Raw genomic sequence first — 16,554 nt, 5'->3', positions numbered from 1 at the left:
ACTTTAGTGATAGGAATTGATGACGATGTACATTTCATAGTAGAAGGAACGACCCGGTGATTCATTGTTCACACTATCGTTCACACGACCACCTCTTCCCTGTGTATGCGTGCTACAGGTAAAAGGGTGATGATTAAATATTAAAGGATAATTCAGTTCACATAATGTAGACCAATTTCTATGACATTAGTTTTTTTCCATTGGGTTAAAGGTAATAATACATGCACTAGATAAACAGAGGAAAACAAGTATTGTCTGTTGTGTAGATTTATCTTGTAACTTCAATGATACCAATTGCTGACATTGTTGTACATTTCATAGTACAAGGAACGACCAGTTGATTCATCATTCACACTACCGTTCACACGACCACCTCGTCCCTCCATACAGGTAAAAGGGTGATGATCAAATATTAAAGGATAATTCAGTTCACGTAATGTAGACCAATTTCTATCCAATATACGGAGTTTGTCAGGTCTTTGTTTGCTACTGTAAATGGGGAATTAGCTCAAATGGTAGAGCGCTCGCTTTGCATGTGAGAGGCAGCGGGATTGACGCCCACATTCTCCACGGAAAAATCAATTAAGATGGAGTAAGTACATTAGTTTTTTTCCTTTGAGTTAAAGGTAATAATACATTCAGTAGATAAACAGAGGAAAGAAGTATTATCTGTCTTATGTGTTTGTCTTTTATCTTTAGTGATAAGAATTGGTGTCGTTGTACAATTCATAGTAGAAGGAACGACCAGGCGATTCATTATTCACACTATCGTTCACACAACCACCTCGACCCTGCCTATGCGTGCTACAGTTAAAAGAGTGATGATTAAATATTAAAGGATAATTCAGTTCACATAATGTAGACCAATTTCTATGACATTAGTTTTTTTCCATTGGGTTAAAGGTAATAATACATGCACTAGATAAACAGAGGAAAACCAGTATTGTCTGTTGTGTAGATTTATCTTGTAACTTCAATGATACCAATTGCTGACATTGTTGTACAATTCATAGCAGAAGGAACGACCAGGTGATTCATCGTTCACATTATCGTTCACACGGCCACCTCATCCCTGCATATGCGTGCTACAGGTAAAAGGGTGATGATTAAATATTAAAGGACAATTCAGTTCACATAATGTAGACCAATTTCTATGACATTAGGTTTTTTCCTTTGGGTATGCACTAGATAAAAAGAGGAAAACAAGTATTGTCTGTTGTGTAGATTTATCTTTTAACTTCAATGATACCCATTGCTGACATTGTTGTACATTTCATAGTACAAGGAACGACCAGTTGATACATCATTCACACTATCGTTCACACGACCACCTCGTCCCTGCATACAGGTAAAATGGTGATGATCAAATATTAAAGGATAATTCAGTTCACGTAATGTAGACCAATTTCTATCCAATATACGGAGTGTGTCAGGTCTTTATTTGCTACTGTAAATGGGGAATTAGCTCAAATGGTAGAGCGCTCGCTTTGCATGTGAGAGGCAGTGGGATCGATGCCCGCATTCTCCAAGAAAAAGCAATTATTAAGGACATTAGTTTTTTTCCTTTGGGTTAAAGGTAATAATACATGCAGTAGATAAACCGAGGAAAATAAGTATTATCTCTCGTGTATGTTTGTATATTTAACGTTAGTGATAGGAATTGATGACGATGTACATTTCATAGTAGAAGGAACGACCCAGGTGATTCATTGTTCACACTATCGTTCACACGACCACCTCTTCCCTGCGTATGCGTGCTACAGGTAAAAGTGTGATGATTAAATATTAAAGGATAATTCAGTTCACATAATGTAGACCAATTTCTATGACATTAGTTTTTTTCCTTTGGGTTAAAGGTAGTAATACATGCTGTAATCTCCAGTGTTAAGTATTTTAAAAAGTCATTGCTGACATTGTTGTACAATTCATAGCAGAAGGAACTACCAGACAATTTATCGTTCACACGGCCACCTCGTCCCTCCATATGCGTGCTACAGGTAAAAGGTTGATGATCAAATATTAAAGGATAATTCAGTTCAAGTAATGTAGACCAATTTCTATCCAATATACGGAGTGTGTCAGGTCTTTGTTTGCCACTGTAAACGGGGAATTAGCTCAAATGGTAGAGTGCTCGCTTAGCATGTGAGAGGCAGCGGGATCGACGCCCGCATTCTCCACAGAAAGAGCATTTATTAGGGATTAATGACATTAGTTTTTTTCCTTTGGGTTAAAGGTAATAATACATGCAGTAGATAAACAGAGGAAAAGAAGTATTATCTGTCTTATATGTTTGTCTTTTGTCTTTAGTGATAAGAATTGGTGACGTACAATTTATAGTAGAAGGAACGACCAGGCGATTCATTGTTCACACTATCGTTCACACAGCCACTTTGTCCCTGCGTATGCGTGCTGCAGGTAAAAGGGTGATGATTGAATATTAAAGGACAATTCAGTTCACATAATGTAGACCAATTTCTATGACATTAGTTTTTTTCCTTTGGGTTAAATATAATAATACATGCAGTAGATAAACAGAGGAAAAGAAGTATTATCTCTCGTGTATGTTTGTCTTTTAACTTTAGTGATAGGAATTGATGACGATGTACATTTCATAGTAGAAGGAACAACCCGGTGATTCATTGTTCACACTATCGTTCACACGACCACCTCTTCCCTGCGTATGCGTGCTACAGGTAAAAGGGTGATGATTAAATATTAAAGGATAATTCAGTTCACATAATGTAGACCAATTTCTATGACATTAGTTTTTTTCCATTGGGTTAAAGGTAATAATACATGCACTAGATAAACAGAGGAAAACAAGTATTGTCTGTTGTGTAGATTTATCTTGTAACTTCAATGATACCAATTGCTGACATTGTTGTACATTTCATAGTACAAGGAACGACCAGTTGATTCATCATTCACACTATCGTTCACACGACCACCTCATCCCTCCATACAGGTAAAAGGGTGATGATCAAATATTAAAGGATAATTCAGTTCACGTAATGTAGACCAATTTCTATCCAATATACGGAGTTTGTCAGGTCTTTGTTTGCTACTGTAAACGGGGAATTAGCTCAAATGGTAGAGCACTTGCTTTGCATGTGAGAGGCAGCGGGATTGACGCCCGCATTCTCCACGGAAAAATCAATTAAGATGGAGTAAGGACATTAGTTTTTTTCCTTTGAGTTAAAGGTAATAATACATTCAGTAGATAAACAGAGGAAAGAAGTATTATCTGTCTTATATGTTTGTCTTTTATCTTTAGTGATAAGAATTGGTGTCGTTGTACAATTCATAGTAGAAGGAACGACCAGGCGATTCATTATTCACACTATCGTTCACACAACCACCTCGACCCTGCCTATGCGTGCTACAGTTAAAAGAGTGATGATTAAATATTAAAGGATAATTCAGTTCACATAATGTAGACCAATTTCTATGACATTAGTTTTTTTCCATTGGGTTAAAGGTAATAATACATGCACTAGATAAACAGAGGAAAACCAGTATTGTCTGTTGTGTAGATTTATCTTGTAACTTCAATGATACCAATTGCTGACATTGTTGTACAATTCATAGCAGAATGAACGACCAGGTGATTCATCGTTCACACTATCGTTCACACGGCCACCTCGTCCCTCCATATGCGTGCTACAGGTAAAGGGTGATGATTAAATATTAAAGGACAATTCAGTTCACATAATGTAGACCAATTTCTATGACATTAGGTTTTTTCCTTTGGGTATGCACTAGATAAAAAGAGGAAAACAAGTATTGTCTGTTGTGTAGATTTATCTTTTAACTTCAATGATACCCATTGCTGACATTGTTGTACATTTCATAGTACAAGGAACGACCAGTTGATACATCATTCACACTATCGTTCACACGACCACCTCGTCCCTGCATACAGGTAAAATGGTGATGATCAAATATTAAAGGATAATTCAGTTCACGTAATGTAGACCAATTTCTATCCAATATACGGAGTGTGTCAGGTCTTTATTTGCTACTGTAAACGGGGAATTAGCGCAAATGGTAGAGCGCTCGCTTTGCATGTGAGAGGCAGTGGGATCGATGCCTGCATTCTCCAAGAAAAAGCAATTATTAAGGACATTAGTTTTTTTCCTTTCAGTTAAAGGTAATAATACATGCAGTAGATAAACAGAGAAAATAAGTATTATCTCTCGTGTATGTTTGTCTTTTGACTTTAGTGATAGGAATTGATGACGTTGTACAATTCATAGTAGAAGGAACGTCCAGGGGATTTATTGTTCACACTATTGTTCACACGACCACCTCTTCCTTGCGTATGCGTGCTACAGGTAAAAGGGTGATGATTAAATATTAAAGGACAATTCAGTTCACATAATGTAGACCAATTTCTATGACATTAGTTTTTTTCCTTTGGGTTAAAGGTAATAATACATGCAGTAGATAAACAGAGGAAAATAAGTATTATCTGTCTTATATGCTTGTCTTTTATCTTTAGTGATAAGAATTGGTGTCGTTTTACAATTCATAGTAGAAGGAACGAGCAGGCGATTCATTATTCACACTATCGTTCACACGACCACCTCTTCCCTGTGTATGCATGCTAAAGGTAAAAGGGTGATGATTAAATATGAAAGGATAATTCAGTTCACATAATGTAGACCAATTTCTATGACATTAGTTTATTTCCATTGGGTTAAAGGTAATAATACATGCACTAGATAAACAGAGGAAAACAAGTATTGCCTGTTGTATAGATTTATCTTGTAACTTCAATGATACCAATTGCTGACATTGTTGTACAATTCATAGCAGAAGGAACGACCAGGTGATTCATCGTTCACACTATCATTCACACGGCCACCTCGTCCCTCCATATGCGTGCTACAGGTAAAAGGTTGATGATCAAATATTAAAGGATAATTCAGTTCAAGTAATGTAGACCAATTTCTATCCAATATACGGAGTGTGTCAGGTCTTTGTTTGCCACTGTAAACGGGGAATTAGCTCAAATGGTTGAGTGCTCGCTTAGCATGTGAGAGGCAGTGGGATCGACGCCCGCATTCTCCACGGAAAAATCAATTAATATGGATTAAGGACTTTAGCTTTTTTCCTTTGGGTTAAAGGTAATAATATATGCAGTAGATAAACAGAGGAAAAGAAGTATTATCTCTCGTGTATGTTTGTCTTTTAACTTTAGTGATAGGAATTGATGACGATGTCCATTTCATAGTAGAAGGAACGACCCGGTGATTCATTGTTCACACTATCGTTCACACGACCACCTCTTCCCTGCGTATGCGTGCTAAAGGTAAAAGGGTGATGATTAAATATTAAAGGACAATTCAGTTCACATAATATAGACCAATTTCTATGACATTAGTTTTTTTCCTTTGGGTTAAAGGTAATAATACATGCACTAGATAAACAGAGGAAAACAAGTATTGTCTGTTGTGTAGATTTATCTTGTAACTTCAATGATACCAATTGCTGACATTGTTGTACAATTCATAGCAGAAGGAACGACCAGGTGATTCATCCTTCACACTATTGTTCACACGGCCACCTCGTCCCTCCATATGCGTGCTACAGGTAAAAGGTTGATGATCAAATATTAAAGGATAATTCAGTTCAAGTAATGTAGACCAATTTCTATCCAATATACGGAGTGTGTCAGGTCTTTGTTTGCCACTGTAAATGGGGAATTAGCTCAAATGGTAGAGTGCTCGCTTAGCATGTGAGAGGCAGCGGGATCGACACCCGCATTCTCCACGGAAAATGCTTTTAATAGGGATTAATGACATTAGTTTTTTTCCTTTGGGTTAAAGGTAATAATACATGCAGTAGATAAACAGAGGAAAATAAGTATTATCTGTCTTATATGTTTTTCTTTTATCTTTAGTGATACGAATTGGTGTCGTTGTACAATTCATAGTAGAAGGAACGACCAGGCGATTCATTGTTCACACTATCGTTCACACGGCCACTTTGTCCCTGCGTATGCGTGCTGCAGGTAAAAGGGTGATGATTAAATATTAAAGGACAATTCAGTTCACATAATGTAGACCAATTTCTATGACATTAGTTTTTTTCCTTTGGGTTAAAGGTAGTAATACATGCTGTAATCTCCAGTGTTAAGTATTTTAAAAAGTGATTGCTGACATTGTTGTACAATTCATAGCAGAAGGAACGTCCCGACAATTTATCGTTCACACGGCCACATCGTCCCTGCAAATGCGTGCTACAGGTAAAAGGGTGATGATTAAATATTAAAGGACAATTCAGTTCACATAATGTAGACCAATTTCTATGACATTGGTTTTTTTCCTTTGGGTTAAAGGTAATAATACATGCACTAGATAAAAAGAGGAAAACAAGTATTGTCTGTTGTGTAGATTTATCTTGTAACTTCAATGATACCAATTGCTAACATTGTTGTACAATTCATAGCAGAAGGAACGACCAGTTGATACATCATTCACACTATCGTTCACACGACCACCTCGTCCCTGCATACAGGTAAAATGGTGATGATCAAATATTAAAGGATAATTCAGTTCACGTAATGTAGACCAATTTCTATCCAATATACGGAGTGTGTCAGGTCTTTATTTGCTACTGTAAACGGGGAATTAGCTCAAATGGTAGAGCGCTCGCTTTGCATGTGAGAGGCAGTGGGATCGATGCCCGCATTCTCCAAGAAAAAGCAATTATTAAGGACATTAGTTTTTTTCCTTTCAGTTAAAGGTAATAATACATTCAGTAGATAAACAGAGAAAAGAAGTATTATCTCTCGTGTATGTTTGTCTTTTGACTTTAGTGATAGGAATTGATGACGTACAATTCATAGTAGATGGAATGACCAGGCGATTCATTGTTCACACTATCGTTCACACGGCCACTTTGTTCCTGCGTATGCGTGCTACAGGTAAAAGGGTGATGATTAAATATTAAAGGACAATTCAGTTCACATAATGTAGACCAATTTCTATGACATTAGTTTTTTTCCTTTGGGTTAAAGGTAATAATACATGCAGTAGATAAACCGAGGAAAATAAGTATTATCTCTCGTGTATGTTTGTATATTTAACGTTAGTGATAGGAATTGATGACGTACAATTCATAGTAGAAGGAACGACCAGGCAATTCATTGTTCACACTATCGTTCACACGACCACCTCTTCCCTGCGTATGCGTGCTAAAGGTAAAAGGGTGATGATTAAATATTAAAGGACAATTCAGTTCACATAATGTAGACCAATTTCTATGACATTAGTTTTTTTCCTTTGGGTTAAAGGTAATAATACATGCAGTAGATAAACAGAGGAAAATAAGTATTATCTGTCTTATATGCTTGTCTTTTATCTTTAGTGATAAGAATTGGTGTCGTTTTACAATTCATAGTAGAAGGAACGAGCAGGCGGTTCATTATTCACACTATCGTTCACACGACCACCTCTTCCCTGTGTATGCATGCTAAAGGTAAAAGGGTGATGATTAAATATGAAAGGATAATTCAGTTCACATAATGTAGACCAATTTCTATGACATTAGTTTATTTCCATTGGGTTAAAGGTAATAATACATGCACTAGATAAACAGAGGAAAACAAGTATTGCCTGTTGTATAGATTTATCTTGTAACTTCAATGATACCAATTGCTGACATTGTTGTACAATTCATAGCAGAAGGAACGACCAGGTGATTCATCGTTCACACTATCGTTCACACGGCCACCTCATCCCTCCATATGCGTGCTACAGGTAAAAGGTTGATGATCAAATATTAAAGGATAATTCAGTTCAAGTAATGTAGACCAATTTCTATCCAATATACGGAGTGTGTCAGGTCTTTGTTTGCCACTGTAAACGGGGAATTAGCTCAAATGGTAGAGTGCTCGCTTAGCATGTGAGAGGCAGCGGGATCGACTCCTGCATTCTCCACGGAAAAATCAATTAATATGGATTAAGGACTTTAGCTTTTTTCCTTTGGGTTAAAGGTAATAATATATGCAGTAGATAAACAGAGGAAAAGAAGTATTATCTCTCGTGTATGTTTGTCTTTTAACTTTAGTGATAGGAATTGATGACGATGTCCATTTCATAGTAGAAGGAACGACCCGGTGATTCATTGTTCACACTATCGTTCACACGACCACCTCTTCCCTGCGTATGCGTGCTAAAGGTAAAAGGGTGATGATTAAATATTAAAGGACAATTCAGTTCACATAATATAGACCAATTTCTATGACATTAGTTTTTTTCCTTTGGGTTAAAGGTAATAATACATGCACTAGATAAACAGAGGAAAACAAGTATTGTCTGTTGTGTAGATTTATCTTGTAACTTCAATGATACCAATTGCTGACATTGTTGTACAATTCATAGCAGAAGGAACGACCAGGTGATTCATCCTTCATACTATTGTTCACACGGCCACCTCGTCCCTCCATATGCGTGCTACAGGTAAAAGGTTGATGATCAAAAATTAAAGGATAATTCAGTTCAAGTAATGTAGACCAATTTCTATCCAATATACGGAGTGTGTCAGGTCTTTGTTTGCCACTGTAAACGGGGAATTAGCTCAAATGGTAGAGTGCTCGCTTAGCATGTGAGAGGCAGCGGGATCGACACCCGCATTCTCCACGGAAAAAGCTTTTAATAGGGATTAATGACATTAGTTTTTTTCCTTTGGGTTAAAGGTAATAATACATGCAGTAGATAAACAGAGGAAAATAAGTATTATCTGTCTTATATGTTTTTCTTTTATCTTTAGTGATACGAATTGGTGTCGTTGTACAATTCATAGTAGAAGGAACGACCAGGCGATTCATTGTTCACACTATCGTTCACACGGCCACTTTGTCCCTGCGTATGCGTGCTGCAGGTAAAAGGGTGATGATTAAATATTAAAGGACAATTCAGTTCACATAATGTAGACCAATTTCTATGACATTAGTTTTTTTCCTTTGGGTTAAAGGTAGTAATACATGCTGTAATCTCCAGTGTTAAGTATTTTAAAAAGTCATTGCTGACATTGTTGTACAATTCATAGCAGAAGGAACGTACCGACAATTTATCGTTCACACGGCCACATCGTCCCTGCAAATGCGTGCTACAGGTAAAAGGGTGATGATTAAATATTAAAGGACAATTCAGTTCACATAATGTAGACCAATTTCTATGACATTGGTTTTTTTCCTTTGGGTTAAAGGTAATAATACATGCACTAGATAAAAAGAGGAAAACAAGTATTGTCTGTTGTGTAGATTTATCTTGTAACTTCAATGATACCAATTGCTGACATTGTTGTACATTTCATTGTACAAGGAACGACCAGTTGATTCATCATTCACACTATTGTTCACACAACCACCTCGACCCTGCGTATGCGTGCTACAGGTAAAAGGGTGATGATTAAATATTAAAGGATAATTCAGTTCACATAATGTAGACCAATTTCTATGACATTAGTTTTTTTCCTTTGGGTTAAAGGTAGTAATACATGCTGTAATCTCCAGTGTTAAGTATTTTAAAAAGTCATTGCTGACATTGTTGTACAATTCATAGCAGAAGGAACTACCAGACAATTTATCGTTCACACGGCCACCTCGTCCCTCCATATGCGTGCTACAGGTAAAAGGTTGATGATCAAATATTAAAGGATAATTCAGTTCAAGTAATGTAGACCAATTTCTATCCAATATACGGAGTGTGTCAGGTCTTTATTTGCCACTGTAAACGGCGAATTAGCTCAAATGGTAGAGAGCTCGCTTAGCATGTGAGAGGCAGCGGGATCGACGCCCGCATTCTCCACGGAAAAAGCATTTAATAGGGATTAATGACATTAGTTTTTTTCCTTTGGGTTAAAGGTAATAATACATGCAGTAGATAAACAGAGGAAAATAAGTATTATCTGTCTTATATGTTTGTCTTTTATCTTTAGTGATAAGAATTGATGACGTACAATTCATAGTAGAAGGAACGACCAGGCAATTGATTGTTCACACTATCGTTCACACAGCCACTTTGTCCCTGCGTATGCGTGCTGCAGGTAAAAGGGTGATGATTGAATATTAAAGGACAATTCAGTTCACATAATGTAGACCAATTTCTATGACATTAGTTTTTTTCCTTTGGGTTAAAGGTAATAATACATGCAGTAGGTAAACAGAGGAAAATAAGTATTATCTCTCGTGTATGTTTGTCTTTTAACTTTAGTGATAGGAATTGATGACGATGTACATTTCATAGTAGAAGGAACAACCCGGTGATTCATTGTTCACACTATCGTTCACACGACCACCTCTTCCCTGCGTATGCGTGCTACAGGTAAAAGGGTGATGATTAAATATTAAAGGATAATTCAGTTCACATAATGTAGACCAATTTCTATGACATTAGTTTATTTCAATTGGGTTAAAGGTAATAATACATGCACTAGATAAACAGAGGAAAACAAGTATTGCCTGTTGTATAGATTTATCTTGTAACTTCAATGATACCAATTGCTGACATTGTTGTACAATTCATAGCAGAAGGAACGACCAGGTGATTCATCGTTCACACTATCATTCACACGGCCACCTCGTCCCTCCATATGCGTGCTACAGGTAAAAGGTTGATGATCAAATATTAAAGGATAATTCAGTTCAAGTAATGTAGACCAATTTCTATCCAATATACGGAGTGTGTCAGGTCTTTGTTTGCCACTGTAAACGGGGAATTAGCTCAAATGGTCGAGTGCTCGCTTAGCATGTGAGAGGCAGTGGGATCGACGCCCGCATTCTCCACGGACAAAGCATTTAATAGGGATTAATGACATTAGTTTTTTTTTCCTTTGGGTTAAAGGTAATAATACATGCAGTAGATAAACAGAGGAAAAGAAGTATTATCTGTCTTATATGTTTGTCTTTTATCTTTAGTGATAAGAATTGGTGACGTACAATTCATAGTAGAAGGAACGACCAGGCAATTGATTGTTCACACTATCGTTCACACAGCCACTTTGTCCCTGCGTATGCGTGCTGCAGGTAAAAGGGTGATGATTGAATATTAAAGGACAATTCAGTTCACATAATGTAGACCAATTTCTATGACATTAGTTTTTTTCCTTTGGGTTAAAGGTAATAATACATGCAGTCGATAAACAGAGGAAAAGAAGTATTATCTCTCGTGTATGTTTGTCTTTTAACTTTAGTGATAGGAATTGATGACGATGTACATTTCATAGTAGAAGGAACAACCCGGTGATTCATTGTTCACACTATCGTTCACACGACCACCTCTTCCCTGTGTATGCGTGCTACAGGTAAAAGGGTGATGATTAAATATTAAAGGACAATTCAGTTCACATAATGTAGACCAATTTCTATGACATTAGGTTTTTTCCTTTGGGTATGCACTAGATAAAAAGAGGAAAACAAGTATTGTCTGTTGTGTAGATTTATCTTGTAACTTCAATGATACCAATTGCTGACATTGTTGTACATTTCATAGTACAAGGAACGACCAGTTGATTCATCATTCACACTATCGTTCACACGACCACCTCATCCCTCCATACAGGTAAAAGGGTGATGATCAAATATTAAAGGATAATTCAGTTCACGTAATGTAGACAAATTTCTATCCAATATACGGAGTGTGTTAGGTCTTTATTTGTTACTGTAAACGGGGAATTAGCTCAAATGGTAGAGCGCTCGCTTTGCATGTGAGAGGCAGTGGGATCGATGCCCGCATTCTCCAAGAAAAAGCAATTATTAAGGACATTAGTTTTTTTCCTTTCAGTTAAAGGTAATAATACATTCAGTAGATAAACAGAGAAAAGAAGTATTATCTCTCGTTTATGTTTGTCTTTTGACTTTAGTGATAGGAATAGATGACGTACAATTCATAGTAGAAGGAACGACCAGGCAATTGATTGTTCACACTATCGTTCACACGGCCACTTTGTTCCTGCGTATGCGTGCTACAGGTAAAAGGGTGATGATTAAATATTAAAGGACAATTCAGTTCACATAATGTAGACCAATTTCTATGACATTAGTTTTTTTCCTTTGGGTTAAAGGTAATAATACATGCAGTAGATAAACCGAGGAAAATAAGTATTATCTCTCGTGTATGTTTGTATATTTAACGTTAGTGATAGGAATTGATGACGTACATTTCATAGTAGAAGGAACGACCCAGGTGATTCATTGTTCACACTATCGTTCACACGACCACCTCTTCCCTGCGTATGCGTGCTACAGGTAAAAGGGTGATGATTAAATATTAAAGGATAATTCAGTTCACATAATGTAGACCAATTTCTATGACATTAGTTTATTTCCATTTGATGACGTACAATTCATAGTAGAAGGAACGACCAGGCAATTGATTGTTCACACTATCGTTCACACGGCCACTTTGTTCCTGCGTATGCGTGCTACAGGTAAAAGGGTGATGATTAAATATTAAAGGACAATTCAGTTCACATAATGTAGACCAATTTCTATGACATTAGTTTTTTTCCTTTGGGTTAAAGGTAATAATACATGCAGTAGATAAACCGAGGAAAATAAGTATTATCTCTCGTGTATGTTTGTATATTTAACGTTAGTGATAGGAATTGATGACGATGTACATTTCATAGTAGAAGGAACGACCCAGGTGATTGATTGTTCACACTATCGTTCACACGACCACCTCTTCCCTGCGTATGCGTGCTACAGGTAAAAGGGTGATAATTAAATATTAAAGGATAATTCAGTTCACATAATGTAGACCAATTTCTATGACATTAGTTTATTTCCATTGGGTTAAAGGTAATAATACATGCACTAGATAAACAGAGGAAAACAAGTATTGCCTGTTGTATAGATTTATCTTGTAACTTCAATGATACCAATTGCTGACATTGTTGTACAATTCATAGCAGAAGGAACGACCAGGTGATTCATCGTTCACACTATCATTCACACGGCCACCTCGTCCCTCCATATGCGTGCTACAGGTAAAAGGTTAATGATCAAATATTAAAGGATAATTCAGTTCAAGTAATGTAGACCAATTTCTATCCAATATACGGAGTGTGTCAGGTCTTTGTTTGCCACTGTAAACGGGGAATTAGCTCAAATGGTCGAGTGCTCGCTTAGCATGTGAGAGGCAGTGGGATCGACGCCCGCATTCTCCACGGACAAAGCATTTAATAGGGATTAATGACATTAGTTTTTTTTCCTTTAGGTTAAAGGTAATAATACATGCAGTAGATAAACAGAGGAAAACAAGTATTATCTGTCTTATATGTTTGTCTTTTATCTTTAGTGATAAGAATTGGTGACGTACAATTCATAGTAGAAGGAACGACCAGGCGATTCATTGTTCACACTATCGTTCACACAGCCACTTTGTCCCTGCGTATGCGTGCTGCAGGTAAAAGGGTGATGATTGAATATTAAAGGACAATTCAGTTCACATAATGTAGACCAATTTCTATGACATTAGTTTTTTTCCTTTGGGTTAAAGGTAATAATACATGCAGTCGATAAACAGAGGAAAAGAAGTATTATCTCTCGTGTATGTTTGTCTTTTAACTTTAGTGATAGGAATTGATGACGATGTACATTTCATAGTAGAAGGAACAACCCGGTGATTCATTGTTCACACTATCGTTCACACGACCACCTCTTCCCTGTGTATGCGTGCTACAGGTAAAAGGGTGATGATTAAATATTAAAGGACAATTCAGTTCACATAATGTAGACCAATTTCTATGACATTAGGTTTTTTCCTTTGGGTATGCACTAGATAAAAAGAGGAAAACAAGTATTGTCTGTTGTGTAGATTTATCTTGTAACTTCAATGATACCAATTGCTGACATTGTTGTACATTTCATAGTACAAGGAACGACCAGTTGATTCATCATTCACACTATCGTTCACACGACCACCTCATCCCTCCATACAGGTAAAAGGGTGATGATCAAATATTAAAGGATAATTCAGTTCACGTAATGTAGACCAAATTCTATCCAATATACGGAGTTTGTCAGGTCTTTGTTTGCTACTGTAAACGGGGAATTAGCTCAAATGGTAGAGCGCTCGCATTGCATGTGAGAGGCAGCGGGATTGACGCCTGCATTCTCCACGGAAAAATCAATTAAGATGGAGTAAGGACATTAGTTTTTTTCCTTTGAGTTAAAGGTAATAATACATTCAGTAGATAAACAGAGGAAAGAAGTATTATCTGTCTTATATGTTTGTCTTTTATCTTTAGTGATAAGAATTGGTGTCGTTGTACAATTCATAGTAGAAGGAACGACCAGGCGATTCATTATTCACACTATCGTTCACACAACCACCTCGACCCTGCCTATGCGTGCTACAGTTAAAAGAGTGATGATTAAATATTAAAGGATAATTCAGTTCACATAATGTAGACCAATTTCTATGACATTAGTTTTTTTCCATTGGGTTAAAGGTAATAATACATGCACTAGATAAACAGAGGAAAACCAGTATTGTCTGTTGTGTAGATTTATCTTGTAACTTCAATGATACCAATTGCTGACATTGTTGTACAATTCATAGCAGAAGGAACGACCAGGTGATTCATCGTTCACACTATCGTTCACACGGCCACCTCATCCCTGCATATGCGTGCTACAGGTAAAAGAGTGATGATTAAATATTAAAGGATAATTCAGTTCACATAATGTAGACCAATTTCTATGACATTAGTTTTTTTCCATTGGGTTAAAGGTAATAATACATGCACTAGATAAAAAGAGGAAAACAAGCATTGTCTGTCTTATATGTTTGTCTTTTATCTTTAGTGATAAGAATTGGTGTCGTTGTACAATTCATAGCAGAAGGAACGACCAGGGGATTCATCATTCACACTGACAGATGGCATGTTGCCTGTTGAGATAGAATATACTTCTAGATTAGCAATTTTCAGGCAGTACAAAGCTGGAAGATTGTGCTTTCATTCAATTGAGACCACAAAGAGAGCCTTCCTTTAATTCTGTGGCTCTCAATAATTTAGGAAACAAGTAAACGATGAGGATGGGAATCGAACCCATGCGTGCAGAGCACAATGGATTAGCAGTCCATCACCTTAACCACTCGGTCACCTCATCTGTGTGCATGTATGCTATAGTAATTGCTGACATTGTTGTACAATTCTTAGTAGAAGGAACAACCAGGTGATTCATGGTTCACACTATCGTTCACATAGCCACCTCGTCCCTAAGTATGCGTTCTGCAGGTAAAAGGGTGATGATTAAATATTAAAAGATAATTCAGTTCACAAAATGTAGACCAATTTCTATGACATTAGTGTTTTTCCTTTGGGTTAAAGGTAATAATACATGCACTAGATAAACAGAGGAAAACAAGTATTGTCTGTTGTGTATTTATCTTCTACCTTCAATGATACCAATTGCTGACATTGTTGTACAATTCATAGTAGAAGGAACGACCAGGTGATTCATCGTTCACACTATCGTTCACACGGCCACCTCATCCCTGTATATGCGTGCTACAGGTAAAAGGTTGATGATCAAATATTAAAGGATAATTCAGTTCAAGTAATGTAGACCAATTTCTATCCAATATACGGAGTGTGTCAGGTCTTTGTTTGCCTCTGTAAATGGGGAATTAGCTCAAATGGTAGAGTGCTCTCTTAGCATGTGAGAGGCAGCGGTATCGACGCCAGCATTCTCCACGGAAAAAGCATTTAATAGGGATTAATGACATTAGTTTTTTTCCTTTGGGTTAAAGGTAATAATACATGCAGTAGATAAACAGAGGAAAAGAAGTATTATCTGTCTTATATGTTTGTCTTTTATCTTTAGTGATAAGAATTGGTGTCATTGTACAATTCATAGTAGAAGGCACGACCAGGCGATTCATTATTCACACTATCTTTCACACAACCACCTCGACCCTGCGTATGCGTGCTGCAGGTAAAAGGGTGATGATTAAATATTAAAGGACAATTCAGTTCACATAATGTAGACCAATTTCTATGACATTAGTTTTTTTCCTTTGGGTTAAAGGTAATAATACATGCACTAGATAAACAGAGGAAAACAAGTATTGTCTGTTGTGTAGATTTATCTTGTAACTTCAATGATACCAATTGCTGACATTGTTGTACAATTCATAGCAGAAGGAATGACCAGGTGATTCATCCTTCACACTATTGTTCACACGGCCACCTCGTCCCTCCATATGCGTGCTACAGGTAAAAGGTTGATGATCAAATATTAAAGGATAATTCAGTTCAAGTAATGTAGACCAATTTCTATCCAATATACGGAGTGTGTTAGGTCTTTGTTTGCCACTGTAAATGGGGAATTAGCTCAAATGGTAGAGTGCTCGCTTAGCATGTGAGAGGCAGTGGGATCGACACCCGCATTCTCCACGGAAAAAGCTTTTAATAGGGATTAATGACATTAGTTTTTTTTCCTTTGGGTTAAAGGTAATAATACATGCAGTAGATAAACAGAGGAAAATAAGTATTATCTGTCTTATATGTTTTTCTTTTATCTTTAGTGAAACA

The 16,554-nt window shown here is 36.8% G+C and overlaps 1 protein-coding gene and 1 non-coding gene across 2 annotated transcripts in view; both read right to left on the bottom strand.

The window, feature by feature from the left end:
• LOC124880337 overlaps window positions 1-16,554 on the bottom strand; it is an 88,262-nt gene that overhangs the window by 68,072 nt on the left and 3,636 nt on the right. The window lies entirely within an intron of this gene.
• Window positions 15,046-15,127, bottom strand: trnas-gcu. The gene has a single exon. It is a non-coding gene; the product is annotated as a tRNA-Ser (tRNA).

This window comes from Girardinichthys multiradiatus, chromosome 14 (genome assembly GCF_021462225.1).
Source record: "Girardinichthys multiradiatus isolate DD_20200921_A chromosome 14, DD_fGirMul_XY1, whole genome shotgun sequence".
Taxonomy (NCBI): domain Eukaryota; kingdom Metazoa; phylum Chordata; class Actinopteri; order Cyprinodontiformes; family Goodeidae; genus Girardinichthys; species Girardinichthys multiradiatus.
This window is presented reverse-complemented; position numbering and strand designations above follow the sequence as displayed.